This window comes from Magnolia sinica, chromosome 14 (assembly GCF_029962835.1).
Source record: "Magnolia sinica isolate HGM2019 chromosome 14, MsV1, whole genome shotgun sequence".
NCBI lineage: Eukaryota > Viridiplantae > Streptophyta > Magnoliopsida > Magnoliales > Magnoliaceae > Magnolia > Magnolia sinica.
In genome coordinates, this window is record NC_080586.1 from 61,602,820 (window position 1) to 61,620,305 (window position 17,486).

General features: G+C 39.5%; 1 pseudogene; it reads left to right on the forward strand.

Annotated features, from left to right (window-relative positions):
* The first annotated feature begins 1,967 nt into the window (after positions 1-1,967).
* On the forward strand, positions 1,968-16,986 carry LOC131225892 (uncharacterized; annotated as a pseudogene).
* The last annotated feature ends 500 nt before the right edge of the window (positions 16,987-17,486 follow it).

The window sequence follows — 17,486 nt, forward strand, 5'->3', positions numbered from 1 at the left end:
ATCCATTCCGCAATACACATCCATCATAGAGAGGCATTTCCATATATGACACCGCCCCTAAAAGCCTATAAATACACCTGTTGCCATGAGTAAAGGTACACATAACGAATATCCCGATTCTTCTACTGTCCCATGAAATTACCTGACTTAGGTATCGGAAGGTCCTCGACCTTAACCAACGCCCCTAATGTCTTTTCTTGTTTTCCAATAAATTGCAGGAACTTTGGCTAACAAGATGTGAGTCAAGATCGACTAGATTTTTACATCAGCAACATATAAATATTATCACAAAGAAAGTTTGAACAATTTAATTCAAACTATACAAAAGCATGATGAAAAGCTCTCTCCACCTTCTGATTCAGGAGAAGTGAACGAGTATGTATATGAATAATTGGATAGTAGCTTGAGCTCGGCAAACAAATCTTCTCTCTTATAGTAAATAATGACAGTAAAGAAATGCATCCAATGTTGTCATAAACTTGTAAATTTGTAATTCGAATATTTTAACTTTTTAGTTTATAAGTTGTTTTTTATTTTCAAATTTATTGTATTATTAATTAAATGTTATGTACAAGTACAACATTAACTCAAAAGCTCAACTTCAAATTCGAATTCATTTTAAAAAATTTACATTGAACTTAAACTCAAACTTAAACTCAAACTCAAATTTGGCTCAAAAGTTTAAGCTTAAACTCAGTTTGATTGGGCCCCAACTACTAATCGAGCTGATTTAAGCTGGCCAAATGGTCTCCATCACTAAGCCAAGCTAAACTCAAGCAAGATTTGGCTGCTGATCGAATCAAGCTGAGCCGCGCCTAGCTCGACCTCGTGTCCAGCTTTAGATATTTGTGTTTTACTTCGGACAGGCTCACGTGGCTGGTGAACAGGTTTGATGGCAAATAAACGACATGGGGGACTTAGGAACGTTTCGACCGTGCACGTCCCTGTCCTTATTATTTTCTGTGAGTGCTTTACCTAATATCTAGATCTGCCTCATTTTTTGGGACAAGACTTAAAATGGCCTCAAAAAAATGGATGGACAGCTTGCACTAGAGAGATACATCACGGTGGGTCCCACCAGCTTGACAGCATGCCAAGGCACGATGCCCTGGAGCGTGATCCAGTGTGGATCACCAAAAGGTTTCGGTCAAACTGATATTAGCGTCTTCCGTTCACTCAGATCACGTGTGACCTGTGCACCGGGGATTGATGGGAAATAAACATCACGGTAGGGCCTTGAAAGGTGTCAAAGGTGGGCATGAATGTCTTTACTGTTTTCTGCGGTGTGGATTACCTGAGGGGTGGATCTTTCTCATTTTTGATCCCTGGCTCTAAAAGGATCTGGAAAAATAGATGGACGGAGTGGATTAAAAATATACCTCATAATGGGTCCCATGAAGTAGGCCACCTCATTTGCTGCAGGAAAGGCTGCTTCCAGCGTCTCTGTCGCTGTAAGCGTCCAACGTCCTTGACGCTGCATTTTTTTTTTTTTTTTTAAATTATTTTCTTACTGGTGGAGTTTACTTGGGATGATCCACACTGTCTACCATGTTGTCCAGGTCATGGTGGGTCTAAAAAGCTTTGGATCAACTTAAAATTTATGCTTTTCCTTCATCCAGATTATATGATCTTATCAACAACCATTGCACCCTGCCAAATAACTCATAATCGCAACATTGCTGCTCTGTTATAAAACCAAAGCTCCCCTCGAAGGGAGCGGATTAGGTGCGCTGGCCTAGCACGGTGCGACCATGACCGTGGGGCCACCTTGATGTATGTATTAGATTCGTGCCGTCCATCCGTTTTACTATTTCATCTCAGGGCATTAGTGAAGCAAATCCATATCTTCGGTGGGCCAAGCGGATGGACGGTGCTGATATACAATATTACATCAAGGTGGGCCCCACGGTCAGGGCCGCACCGTGTTGGGTGAGGCGGGGCCGCACCCAATCCGCTCCCTCCTTCCAAACGCCCTCTTTTCGGAACTCTCTCAAAGAAACAAAGATAGGGAAAGAAACGAAAAAAAAAAGAGAAGGAAGCGGGCTTCATATTTCAGAAACCCTAGCTCATTTCAGCAAGAAACCCTTCTCCTTCCCTTGAAATCGCCGGATTCTCATTCTCCAAACCTACGTACGTCTCTCTCTGTACCGTCCATCTGGTGGGCCGTACACTCGATCGGTCACAGTTCAAAAAAGAACAAAGGTGCGTTTCCTCCTCTTCCCCTCTTTTTGAAAAATTAGAAGGTTGGCCCGTAAGAAACTTACAGGGAAGTGACTTCTCACCCCAGCCCCATGAAGTTCCCTGGCAGTTTTGCCTGTAAGTGACTTGCAGGTGAATTTCTTCCCCGAAACACCACCTGTAGCCACTTCCACGTACAGAGATTACAGGCATCCAAACGACCTGTTTGGTTTTCCAATTACTTACAGGCATCCAAATGACCTGTTTTATTTTCCAATTACAATGGCAAATGACTATAAATGGGTAATGATTATTTACTCTTGTAATTGTGTGGTGACATCACTTACATTTGACTACAATGATGATTTTTCTACATTGTTTGTTTCACCCAGAAATCATTGAAAAATGGTAGTTTTATAATGTGAAAAATGTAATGATTACAATTTACTTTACCCACTTCCTTTACAAGTGTATTTGACTCTTGATTTATGAGCCATAATTCCTGTTTAAACGAACACCTGGAAATGATAATGGTGGCTTGTTTACTTTGCATTTCATAGGAAAATATAAGAGCTAGAAACAAATGTATGCAGCCAAGCCACAATAAGAAATCTAAGAAAGAAACTAAAGTGACAAAAGAGCATGAGAAAGACACACCGATTTACATGGAAAACCCTCTCAATCAAAGAGGAAAAATGACTGGGCCACCAATGAAATCCACCATGCAAGACTAGGATTAGAAGCGTTTTTTCTCAAGCCAACACTTTAATTGAGGAACACCTTCACATGTGTTCCAGAATTAATTGAGGACTACCTTCACGTGTACCAGAACCTAATGCAAGTAGATCAGGGAAGAAACTAATTGCAATAACATTCAACGAGCTGGATTAAGAGCAAGCTCAACAGTCTTCTAGTCTTACTAGATATTACTTCCCCCCTTCAATAATTGCCGTAGAGAAACAAGAGAATTTGCTCAAAGAGAATATCATTCAACCGTGTCTTATTCCATAGGCCTAAGTCTTATTTATAATGGGTGCTTACAATCTTAAACATAATCTATAGAATCTAAAAATAGGATTCCTGGCTAGTCAAGATTTCCAAAATAGGAAAAATAATTGTTTCCTTACATGGAATATTTAAAATAAGAAAGCACCTTAGGTAAGAAAAATCTAAGATTGTTTATTTTCTAATATAGAAATATGAAAGAAAAATGAAATTAGAGATAGGCTAAAAAAAAAGCGAGCCTTTTCTTGTGCACACGTGGAGTGTGCTCGTGTGGGATGCGGGGCGATTGCATCCATTTCAGACCACGGATTTGGTCCAGATAATCAATAAAGATAATGTGAATGGTTGGATTCTTCAAATCTTGATCAATCAACTTGCGTGGTCATTTGGTTGCATTAGAACCCCCGTGTTCACTTTCACACTCAGTGATGAACTCTCCTCAATTGGGTTTTTAAGTTATAGGGCTCTCACTTTTCTCTACTATCTCTGCACGCGCCTCCTTTGAAAAGAGAATATGGGACATACACTCACCCCCACACACATAGAGACACACATGTGGACATTATTCAAGAAATGACCTCAATACCTATTTCCTTCATACTTGAAAATATGCTACTCTAACCAAATAAGGTGAACCACACACGTGAGGATGAACCAGCATAAATTCCCAATAAAATATTTCATATCGAGAATCTTCTGTTCTAGGGGATTTTGGGTGAGTCATCAAATGAGGTCCATCATCTCAGCAGTTTGGATCGCTAAATGATGGGCTGTCAAATGGGGCCCATCTTATCAGCAGTTTGCTTCACTAAATGATGGGCCCCAGTTGTAACCAACTGAAAACCTGGATTTACTGTTCAGATTCTCAGACTGATAATTGTGCAATACCGCTTTCAGATTATGATGGTGAACCATCCATCTCAAACTGTGAGGCCCACTGTGGATGCAGCATGACCTGAAATTTACATAGATTAAACGATCTTGCCCATCCAATCGTTACCATCAAATGGATGGACATAAATAAATTGGTCAGTGGCCCAATTAGCAGGCAAATCGGATGGTTAAGATCATCCAATAACTGTGATTTTCTATGCTCTATCCACACCGGGGCCCATGGGTTGGGACTTTTGATAGCCGTACATGTTTGCGGAGGATGAGTCAATAGCCCTTGCAAAGTATATGAAAAAACAAGATTAAACTCCTTTTTTCAATATTTTTTTTTTGTGGTATTCACTGTGACTTCTGCAGATGGCTAGGTGGGATGAGATTTTGACGCTCCCAGTTCAAAACCCACCAACGTCGAAATTCTCTTCATCCGATATTGTGTGGTCTAGAGTGGAAGGCTGGCGGGATGCAATTGATAGGGTGGCTCTCATCCCCTTCTCCAGAGTGGATGACTTTGTGAGGGGAGAATCCACAAGCAAGGATTGCCCCACTCGATTTCATCTCGAAGCAAGGAGAAGAAGGCCTCTTGAGATGCCATACAAGCCCAAGGTGGATGGCATCCTTGAATACATTCTGTAAGTGATGATTTTATTTATATTTTAAAATTTTTTAAGTTATGATGATTCCTTGCAGTGGGTTTCATCATGCATTACTTAGATGATATGGCACAAAAATATATAGTTTTTATGATATTACAACTCCTTACAATAAATTCGTTCCTATACCATTTTGTTTGCATTTGGATGCTCACTGTGATTAAATTTCAATACAATATCAAGTGGATTGGAAATGACTATAAGTGGGATTAGCCCTACTCTGTTCAAAGCGAGGAGCAGCACCCAAATATTAATTTTGATTGTTTCATGTGTCCAACAATGCATGGAATTGCAACTAGGGGTTGGTCTTGTCATGAACTTAATATATCTGTATGACTATTAGTTGGGCTTTTAGCTAGCCACAAGTTCTGGCAGTTAGTAGATATAAACTTCTTTCTGTAAGGGGAAGTGATAGTTCCTTGTGTGTGCATGCGTGTTTGTGGGTGCATGCACACACTCTTAGAGAGGAGTTGTGCATGTTCTTGTCTTTGTTCATTGGGAAGGAAGCCACTGAAGGTGATCTTAAAACGCCTGGTGGCCTGTGGTTGATAAGCCAGGATCGTGGAGGCTTGCATCTTATATCTTAGAGATAAAAGTCTTTAGTTACAAAATTGGGAGGTATGTGTTCGATTGTTCCGCGGGGTGGCAACGAAGTGGCCTATGTACTCGTTAATAGAGGAAGTGATGGGAGGGTCAATCACTATTGGCCCCTTTGCCTGTCTCTTTTGTGATGTATTTGCTTTCTACCTTTTTGAACGAAAAAGTTTGTCACTTAAAAAACGAATCAAATTGATCCCACCTCCATTTTGGTCATCTCCTTAGTATCTAATTGAACCATTGCAATTTTTCTTTTGAAAGATGATGCATATTATTAAAAGCTGAAAGGCCAAAAAAGGAAACAAAGCAGAACAAAAACAGCCCTCGGGGCACCCAATCCCTAATATACAAAACAATCTGACTGAGGACCCCAATAGCAGAGCTGGCTTTTCTTGTGGAAGCAATGATTTTTTCTTTCACCCCAGATAGACCAAGAATAGCAAGCAAGGTGACCCTCCATCTAGATCTGCCCATACACCCTCCATCTGAACCATTGCAATTTAGTTGAGATGGCATCCAAAAGTCCCCTTAGATGATTTCTACAAAGAAAATCTCATATAATTACATAGCATTGCAACTCCTTATAAGGAGTTCCATCCAATGTATTTGGCTTAAATTATATAGACCTGTAAACAACCTTATATTCATATAGTAATAGCATATGTATGCTATTTTAGTGAGTTACATCCTGTGTGATTTAGATGGTGTGGACGTAGAGAAGTTTGTATAGTTATATGATATTATAGCTTTTATAATGAGTTTCATCCAATGCGACTCAGATGGTGGGGATAAGGGCGTGTATATATATAGGGAAATGGTTCTAAGCGGTCGACCTCATGAGTCATGGGAACTTCCCATGAGGTCGAGCTGTGTGGGCCCCACCATGATGTGTGTCGAACATCAACATCGAGCATTTGATGGGTCCCCTTTAAATTATGGGGTATCCCAAAAATTAGTCGTATACAGAACTTAGGTGGGCCATACCATCTAAAATCATGTGAAGACATGCCTAAAACATATAAAAGCACTTGGTGGAGCCCACCTGAAACTTGGATGCATCTGAAACTTGGTCTGACCCCTCATCCAAGTGGGACACACATAATGGATGGGCTGGATTTGTGAACCACATCTCGGTGGGCCCAACAAATGATTATGAATGTTTTAATGGGAGGGTAACCCCTCTCAACTTTTGTATGTGGTGTGGCCCACACAAGTCATGGATTGACTTGATTTTTAAGCCCGAGGCCCACCATGGAATGGTACATCTGACTGATGGGGTAGATGTTTGAAAAGGCGAGCTTAAGAAGTCCTAGAGGGGCGGTGAATGGGACTATGCCAAATAAAAATTAAAGTGCTGAAATATTAATAAATCAGAAATCTCAATCGCATTAGTATTGAAAAATTGATTCAAACTAATTCGTAGGACAACCTACACCCAAACTAAGTTTAGGTAGGACAACCTTATTTCACGAATGTTTGTAAGAATCAAGATCTCAAACCAAGCAAGAGAAAATAAAGCTATCTATTACAAACATTCACCACTTTTGCATAAATGAAATTACAAACATTTTTCACAAATGCAAAAAAGTAAACATTCACCACAACACCAAGAGTTATAGTGGTTTGGTGTGTACAACTGTTCTCAAACAGCCACACCTACTCCACTCCCAATAATCACTATCCACGTGATATTGGCTTTCACTATAAATAAGGTTTTCACAGGGTGATACAGTTGTGATTTTAAAAGGCAATAAAAAAAAACCCCTTCTCTGAGAATTTTTTGGCTATCTCAGAAAAACCAACAAATGAGATTTTCTGGTTATCTTAATAAAACCAAACAAATGAGATTTTCTAGCTATCTCAATAAAACCAAACTATAAAAGTAAAGAATACTTATCTTCTCTTTTGAAGATGTATCAGTTGATGTAGCCGTAGAACCGCTTCTCTTGTAGTAGATTGTTTAATGTTCAGTCATATAGACAAGGGTTTAAGGTTCTAGATTGATTTTAATTAAATTCAAACCAAAGGCTACTTGTTTGAATTCCTTGAGATCTCAAAGAAGAGTATCTACTCTCTTTATAAAATAAGATTCAGAAAATAGGAGATCAAAGAATTAAAACAAAAAAGCTATTAAAAATATTAAAAATACCGTGCAATAGCTTGATAATAATGGGGGCTTCTCTTTCACTTGTGGAAGGATTTAATAGACTTGAATTGTTAATTTCGGATTGAGAGAAGGCCTCTATTCATAGGCAAAGAAGTTGTTACTTCGACTCGTCTAAGAACCGGATTTCGTTCTAACAAATTTTCAAATTTGAGCGCGATAAGATAAAACAGATCTTTGACTGGTCGAAGTCCCTGCTTGACTAGTTGAGGGCCCTGTTCGACTGGTCGAGCAAGGGCTTCGACTGGTCGAGGGTGCCTAAAATCCGAACTGATTTTGTTGCTGGACTTCAAGTCTTACAACCCTCGACTAGTCGAAGGCCCATCTTCGACTGGTCAAGTGGTCTGCTCGACTGGTCGAAGAAGTGATGGAAAAATCCGTTTTTCTTGAGTTTAAACTAAGACTGGTCGAAAAATGCTTAGACTAGTCAAACTACAGCTCAGACTATTCGAGCCTTAGCTTAGACTAGTCGAACTTTAGCCTAAACATAAGCATAAAAGCCCATTCAAGTTATGTTTTGAAATTGCATTCTACTTATGGACTGGATCTCAGAAAAGTGAAAGCAGTGCTAATGCTAAGGCCTTAAATGCCATAACTTGCGCTCTATCGCCTGATGAATTCAAAAGAATTATTTCATGCGATACAGCCAAATAAGCTTGGGATATTCTTGAAATGACACATGAAGGAACTACTATAGTCAAGAAATCAAAAGTTCAACTCCTCACTACCAGATTTGAGGAGATTCGTATGGAAGAAAATGAAACTTTCATGGACTTCTATACGAAACTGAATGATATAGTAAATTCCATGTGGGGTCTAGGAGATGGAATCCCAGAAAGCAAGGTCTGTGCAAAGATACTGCGATCTCTTCTTGATAGATTAAACTCTAAGGTCACTGCCATTCAGGAATTAAGAGATACTGATAATATGAAGGTTGAGGAGTTAGTTGGCTCTCTCCAAACATATGAGTTAAATTTTAAAGCTCCTAAAGGTAAGTCTATTGCTCTTAAATCTTTTAAATCTGTTTCAAAAGAAAATTGTGCTAATTCTGATTTTGAAGATACAGAAGATGATATGGCATTACTAGCTAAGAAATTTTATAGAATTTTCAAAAACAAGAAAAGATCAGATTTTCAAAAACCATCTGATAAAAGAAAAGGAAAATCTAAGTCTTGGAAAGCTAAAACAAAAGATAGTCAATGTTTGAATTGTCATGAATATGGGCAACTGGTGAATAAATGTCCTAAAAGGGATAAGTCAAAAACAAAGGGCATGATAGCTACTTGGGATGAATCATCTGGCTCTGAAAGTTCTTCTGAGTCTGATGAATTAGAACAAGAAAATACAAATGATGTAAAAGCCCTTATGACTATAGCCAGAGTCACCTCCTCAGATAGCTGTAACATATTTGATTATGAAAATCTCAGGAGTGGCTCTGAAAATGAAAATGAGGGCGATCTTCAAGACGCCTACAATGCCCTATACAGGGAAAGTTGTAAAATTGTTGTCAAACTGAAAATTCAAAGAGACAAATATGTTAAATTAAAAGAAGAACTTGAAAACAATGTTTTAGAAAAATCTCATCTTTGAGATTGTTTTGAAAAAACAAAACTAGACCTAAATTTCAAAACCTCAGAATTACAAAAACTCAGAACTGAAAATGAGAAACTAAAACTCGAAGTTTCTTCGCTTTTGAGTTCTAAGGATACTTGGAGATATGCCCACGAAGACCCAAAACTGGAAAAATTATTAACCTCATCCAGAAAATGTGGTGACAAATCAGTTCTGGGCTATATCAAAAATGATTCTCAGAAAATCAAGAATTCACCTCCTATATTTGTAAAAGTAGAATCCTCAAACTCTAAATGTAAGAATTTGAGAAATTTTGGTCAAAATGATTTCAAAAACTCAAAACCCCTTCAAGTTCTTAAAATTAACTCTAATGCCATCAGCTATAGAAATCAAAGATATAATAAATCACCTTTAGCTGAAAAAATCGTGGACTTACTCAAAGAGCTTATAAAATCAAACTCTAAAGATGGGATTGGAGTTGATAGAAAGTGGAGAAATTCCAACTCCCAAAAACAGAGAAAATCCAATGGAACTCCTAAACCTAGAACCATAATGAAATGGGTTCCAAAGGTTACATGTCTTGTTACCTACACAACCTTCGAAGCCACTAGCCATTCAAAATGGTACCCGGATAGTGGATGTTCAAGACATATGACAGGTGACAAAACGATATTCACCAACTTCAAAAAGGTAAACAACGGCTCGGTTACTTTCGGAGATGGAAGCAACTACAAAATCATAGGCCAAGGTTCCGTTCAACTCTCCAATCTTCCTTCCTTTGAAAATGTACTGTATGTTGAAGGTCTAAAACATAACCTCTTAAGTATATCTCAAATCTGCGATAACAAACATAGTGTAAAATTTTCAAATCATGGATGTGAGATGACAAATGAGAAGGGAAGTGTGATATCGTAGGACCTCTGAAAATTGCTACATTATTGATGACTCATGCTCTTCTAACTATTCATGTTACATAGTCCAAACAGACGAAATAAAATTATGGCATAAACGTCTTGGACATGTAAAAGATAGGACTATGCCAAATAAAAATTAGAGTGCTGAAATATTAAATAAATCAGAAATATCAATCACACTAGTATTGAAAAATTGATTCAAACTAATTCGTAGGACAACCTACACCCAAACCAAGTTTAGGTAGGACAACCTTATTTCACGAATGTTTGTAAGAATCAAGATCTCAAACCAAGCAAGAGAAAATAAAACTATCTATTACAAACATTCACCTCTTTTACATAAATGAAATACAAACATTCTCCATAAATGCAAAAAGTAAACATTCACCACAACACCAAGAGATACAGTGGTTCGGTGTGTACAACAACTGTTCTCAAACAGTCACACCTACTTCACTCCCAATAATCACTATCCACGTGATATTGGCTTTCACTATAAATAAGGTTTTTACAGGGTTACCTTAAAACCTGATACAGTTGTGATTTTAAAGGGCTATAAAAATAAAAAAAGAAAGAAAACCCCTCTCTGAGAATTTTCTGGCTATCTCAGAAAAACCAACAAATGAGATTTTCTAGCTATCTCAATAAAACCAAACAAATGAGATTTTCAGGCTATCTCAATAAAACCAAACTATAAAAACAAATAATACTTATCTTCTTCTTTGAAGATGTATCAGTCAATGTGGCCGTAGAACCACTTCTCTCGCAGTAGATTGTTCAATGTTCAGTCATATGGACAAGGGTTCAAGGTTTTAGATTGATTTTAATTAAATTCAAACCAAAGGCTACTTGTTAGAATTCCGTAAGATCTCAAAGAAGAGTATTTACTCTCTTTATAAAATAAGATTCAGAAAATAGGAGATCAAAGAATTGAAACAAAAAAGCTATTAAAAATATTAAAAATACCGTGCAATATCTTGACAATAATGGGGGCTTCTCTCTCACTTGTGGAAGGATTTAATAGACTTGAATTATTAATTTCGGATTGAGAGAAGGCCTCTATTTATAGGCAAAGAAGTCGTTGCTTCGACTCGTCTAAGACAGTCTTCGACTCGTCTAAGAACCGGATTTCGTTCCAACAAATTTTCAAATTTGAGCACGATAAGATAAAACAGATCTTCGACTGGTCGAAGGCCTTGCTGCTTCGACTAGTCGAGGGTGCCTAAAATCCGAATTGATTCAGTTGCTGGACTTCGAGTCGAGCAACCCTCGACTGGTCAAAGGCCCATCTTCGACTGGTCGAGCGGTCTACTCGACTGGTCGAAGAAGTAATGGAAAAATCCGTTTTTTCTCGAGTTTAAACTAGGACTGGTCGAAAAATGCTTAGACTAGTCGAACCACAGCTTAGACTAGTCGAACTTTAGCTTAAACATAAGCATAAAAACCCATTCAAGTTATGTTTTGAAAGTACCTAAGCCTAAGGTCTTTCTAGGGTTTGTTATACCTGATATGACTGTACTTTGAAGTAGCTTGAACTTCATGGAACTTGTTTTTTTACTCGAATCTTCAATAGAGCTTGAAGTTGAAGATGGAGCTTGATCTTCTACTAGAACTTTAGTAGAACTTGAACTCAATCATCTTGAACTTAATAGAGTTTGAACTTTCCATCTTGATCTTGAACTTCAGTAGAGTCTTGAACTTTCCATCTTGATCTTAAACTTTAGTAGAGTCTTGAACTTTCCATCTTGATCTTAAACTTCAATAGAGTCTTGAACTTTCCATCTTGATCCTCTACTTGACTTTGAACTTTAGTAGAGTCTTGAACTTTCCATTTTGATCCACATTAGAAGGCTTACATCATAAGCTGTTTTGTCTAAACGAAATTTGACAAACAAAGGTGTGCTTTATACAATATAGCACTTACAATGTTCGACACGCATCACGGTGGGCCCACACAACTCGACCTCATGGGAAGTTACCATGAGGTCGACCGCATAGAACCATTTCCCATATATATATATATATATATATATATATATATATATATATATATATATATATATATATATATATATATATAGGAAAAGTTACTATACGCTCGACCGTATAGAACCATCCCATAAGCACGAGCTGTGTGGCCCCCAACATGATGTGTGTCAAACCTCAACACCGTGCATTTGATGGGTCCCCTTTAAATTATGGGATATCCCAAAAATCAGCAGTATAGGGAACTCAGGTGGGCCATACCATCTAAAATCATGTGAAGACACCGTTAAAACATATAAAAGCACTTGGTGGGGCCCACCTGAAATTTTCATGCGTCTGAAACTTGGTCTGAACCCTCATCCAAGTGGGACACACATAATGGATGGGCTGGATTTGCAAACCACATCTCGGTGGGCCCAAAAAATGGTTATGAATGTTTTAATGGTGCACGGCCCCTCTCCAGTTCTGTATTTGGTGTGGCCCACACAAGTCACGGATTGACTTGATTTTTGAGACCTAGGCCCACAATGGAATGGTGCATCTGACTAATGGGGTAGATGTTCGAAACGCATCACGGTGGGGCCCACACAGCTCGACCTCATGGGACGGACTCGTGAGGTCGTGCGCATATATATATATATATCATGTTACAGCTCATTGTAATGAGTTTTGTCCTATCACCTATGTGACTTGCATGCATGAACACTCTAAACAGAGTCATATGAGACCATAGGTCCTTATAGTGACATTTGTCTTGTGGAACATATGACCGTGCGAATTTTGTCTGGTAGGGTCCGGTGCCTAATTATGCTATATTACAACTCCATATAATCCATTGTATATGACTTATGAGCTGGGCATGGATATGGATACAACTGTATAAATTCATGATAGTACAGAACCTTGTGACTTGTTTTATCCTTTGTGGCTTGGGTGATCAGGATGTGGATCTGGACACTGACATGGCCCTGTCCTTACATACGTTTAGTTTGTAGAAGTTTCAAATATGGAAAAAAAAAATATTGGGGACTCGTTTCCATTCCTTGATGGTTCATTTCCATTCCTTTCAGAGCTGTTTGCTAAAATCATTTCTGTTGTTGTGGATAAGAAAAGAAAAAGTTATGCACTTAAATGCGAGTAAATGAACAGAAAAAGCAAGTAGACATAATGGAAGTTTTCTAAGAAGTAGAAGATTGGTTGTGTTGCTGAATCGATGTGGCTGAATGTACAGGTACTGGTGTTCGTTTGGTCCGGATGATCACAGGAAGGGGGGAGTTGTTCGGCCCAGCAGGGTTTATAATTTAAAAAAGAACAAAACATCCGGTTGGCCGAATACAAAGAGAGGGTGTGTTTGTCATTTCATTGTAAAGCGTTTAATAGCTGAGCCCACAGTTGCACTTATCATCTACAACCAGGACAAGCATGTAGACAAGAAAGGGTTACCCTGCCATGCTCCATTGGATAAGAAGGCTGTTGGAACCCGTGCCATGTTTGCTCCCTACATCTCAGATGAAGCTAGGCTCCAGGTTTTTTCTTTACTACATGTAGGTGTCCCTGTGGAAACCATAATGCAGAGGCACAATGAATCGGTGGAGAAGCAAGGGGGCCCATGTAACCGGGATGACCTTCTCACACACAGGTATGTCCGCAGATTGGAGAGGAGTATACGGCGTTCCACATATGAATTGGACCCGGACGATGCTGTTAGTGTCAGCATGTGGGTTGAAAGCCACAGAAATCACATTTTCTTTTACGAGGACTTCTCCGTTTCTGAACCTTTTGTTGTGGGCATCCAAACATAGTGGCAGTTGCAACAGATGATTCGTTTTGGCAATCGCAGTCTCGTGGCGTCTGATTCAAGATTTGGGGCAAACAAATTGAAGGTGTGATCAGTGTTCAGTTTACATTTTATATTTCTTACAGCTGCATTCTTTGAGTTAACGAAGGTGTCTGGTTATTTGAAACTTAAACTTCATATTTGTGCTGTCTTGTCTAGTATCCTGTTCACAGTCTCCTTGTCTTTGATTCAAACAACAAGGCAATCCCCGTAGCCTGGATCATAACACCACGGTTTGCCAGTGCTGATGCTGATAGATGGATTAGGGCTCTCTATGATAGAGTTCACTCAAAAGACCCCACGTGGAAATTGGCCGGATTTATCATTGATGATCCTTCAGCTGATATCCTTACCATAAGTCATGTTTTTAGCCTTTTCCTTGGTGTTCTGTTTATTTATTTATTAGAGTTACTGGGTTGATAAACTAGCATCTTTTTCTTTTTCCTTTTTTTTTTTTTGGTATTACTCAGGGAGGTGTTGCAGTGCTCTGTATTGATATGCTTTTGGCAGGTACGCCATGCCTGGCATAAAAACCTTATAGCAAAGTGTTCTGATTCTGGGACACATGTTGAGATATTGAGATGGCTTGGGCATGCAGTATATAGCATCTGCAAAGGAAGTGCTGATCTGGATTCCTGTGAGGATTTCATGGAAGATTTTGTTGACTGCTCAGAGTTCTTGGATTACTTCAAGGCGATATGGGTTCCGAGAATGGGTCAGCAGTTATCGATATAAACTAAGCTAGATGGTTATCTTACAGGTGCTATCTCTGTTTTCATGAAGCTGATAGACAGCTTTTATTTTTCCACAGGGACATGGACCACTGCATTGAAGACTCTTCCTCTGGCTAGCCAAGCAGTTTCCACGGCCATTGAGAGTTATCATCACCAATTCAAGCTAAGGTTGTTGAATGAGAAAGACACAGGTGTGTATCAACGTGTAGATTGGCTTGTTGATAAGCTGGGCACCGAAGTGCATTCCTACTACTGGCTTGATGAGTATTTGGGAAAGGATGATTTTGCTCGATTCCGAAAAGATGAGTGGAAGAGCGGTTTAACTTCTTGGCAACGAGCATTACAGATTCCAGACTCAGATGTTGTTGTGGAGCGTAGATGTGCAAAAGTAGCCAGTTCAATCGTGAATATGAGCATGTTGTATGCAACCCAGGTTCTGAGTTTGCAATGTGTGAATGCGATTGGTCGAAGATGGGCAACCTTTGCAAACACGTGATCAAGGTGAGTCAAGTTTATTGTGATAGGGGTTTGGCTGCACCATCTATGAGTCTCTTCAATTACAACCGCATTTTGATTAATATGCTTCACTGCCCGCCCCACGATTCTTTAATTCGAGATCATGCAGTTTCCTTAGCTGTCTGTGCACAGATTCAGTTAAATGCAATCTTCAATCTGGAAAACAGCAAGACCTCCCCGTCTGTGTCAGCTCCCATGGAGGAAGCAACAGTCAATGGGGGAGTGCCCGCCAATGACATCCCGGAGAATGGAGATGAAGAGTTTAATAATGAATTAATGATAGCCAATGCACTGCTGCTAATGGCTTTCCAAATGGTGACGAGTCAGGAGTTCCAAGTAGCGGGTTCTGGTGAAATTACAGAACATATGGGTGGCGGTGATTACGGTAATGTTACAAAGGAAAATGTTACGGGTAACATGATGGACATTGATCTAGTCTCCGTTGAGGCCTCCCAGTCCAGGTTGTTCAAGCAACAAATGGCAGATGGGGCTGTACCTGCCAATCATGTATTGGAGAACTGCGATAAAGTTTTAATGAATGAGAGCCATTGTACTGCTGAAAATGCATCTTCCAATGGCTACGCCTCTGAAGTTCAAGAAGTGATTTGTGGTGAAATCAGAGATGATCTGGGTAGTGCTGAGGCAGTTGGTGTTGCAGCAAGTGATGGTGGTGTTTGTTGTAATGTTATGGCAGATGATATGGTTACAATGGATGTTGATCAACCCTCCGTCGAAGCTTCCCATTCCAGTTTGGTTGAGCGACAAACAGCTAATGGGAGTGCACATACCAATGATGCATCAGAGAATGGCGATAAAGTTCTAGTGAATGAGAGCAACCGCCTGGCTCAGAATGCATCTTCAAATGCTAATGGCTCCAAAGTTCAGGAAGCGATCCGTGGTGAAATTGGAGATGATTTGTGTAGTGAGAAGGCAGTTGGAGTTGCCCCAAGTGATGGTGGTGTTTGTTATAATGTTATAGAGGAAACTGTTACTGGCAACATGATGGATGTTGATCCGCTGCCCATCAGAACCTCCTCATCCAGTTCGGTTCCTGTCAAGCAACCCATGGTCAATGGCGGCTCATCAGCCAATGACATCTCCGAGAATGGTGCTCTAGATCATAGGGATGGGCCTTCAAATGAGGCTGATTCCACCTCCAGAGATAGGTGCCTAGATGATATTGCAGATGGAGTGCGTATTGACCAGGCGATTGAGGTTTTAGGTTGTGACAACGGTGTTTGTGGTGATGATGCAGTGGAGGCTGAAAGCATCCGAACACCAGACGTCGCATCAGTTAGAAATACTAGTGACAGTGCCTCGTTTGAAGCTGTGCCTAGTGGCTAGTCCTGTATATGCTATCTTTGCAGCTGCTGTTCTGCATCTGATGCTGGTTCAATCCAGGATCATTGATGTCTGAAAGGACCAAGGATGGTAATTATAGAGTGGTGGGTGTTTCGACTAGCAGAAATGAAGGTGAAGCTTGTGTTGACAGATGATAATTAAAATGGTGAAAGGTGGTGATGGACAAGCGCTGTGGTGGTAAGCTTTAACTGGAGTTGGATTTCCTATCAGTTGATCGGTGTTGTTACTAGCAAATGGCGGTGGGGTCCATGATGCTGAAGGGGATGATTGGCGAGCCAAACAATTGATATTTCAGAAATATCCTCGTAGGGATCCTACAGTGTTCATAGATGTAAAACATCATCGAGTTGACTCGGTATCTGACTCAGATTTATTCAGATTTCTACCAGAGTAGCTCTTTTAAACCTGGTTCCATTGGAGGTAAATTTCACCTATTTGATTGGGAGAAAACAGATTTTCTTTTAGAGACAGCCGGGATTTTGCATTTGTTTAGCTCTGTAATGCAGTTTGTAGTTTTTTAATCATACACGACTTCTCCATTTTCACTGCATTCATATGTTGATTATTAATTCATAAATCACTTGTGTGTGTGTGTGTGTGTGTGTGTGTGTGTGTGTATATATATATATATTATTTTTCTAAAAAAGATATCATTTGAGTACCTGAAGAGATAGACTCGACCAGATCTGGTTGGATATGAGTGAGTCAATGGTGTTATATATGAAATTGACGATTCTGCAAACATGCAGTGATTGAACTTGAGATTTATTTGATCCAATGTTAACTGTGGATTAAAATGGTAATTAATGCCAGTATCACATCTCTTTTAGGGTTATATCATATCCTTGGTCAGCAGCAATGAATCAGCAGTAAACAGTTGGGTCCCGTCACAAGATTCACAATACCAGTGCGTGTTCACAGATGGCATCTGTCCTGTAAGATTGAATAATTTTTTAGTAGATAATCTTAGCCGGGACTTGATTCTGGCTGTCTATTGTTTTGTTTGCCTGATCTGATGATTCAGTAAGATGGCAATTTGTTTTTTTCCAGGGCATCTCGGTTCCACCTGATGGACCACCT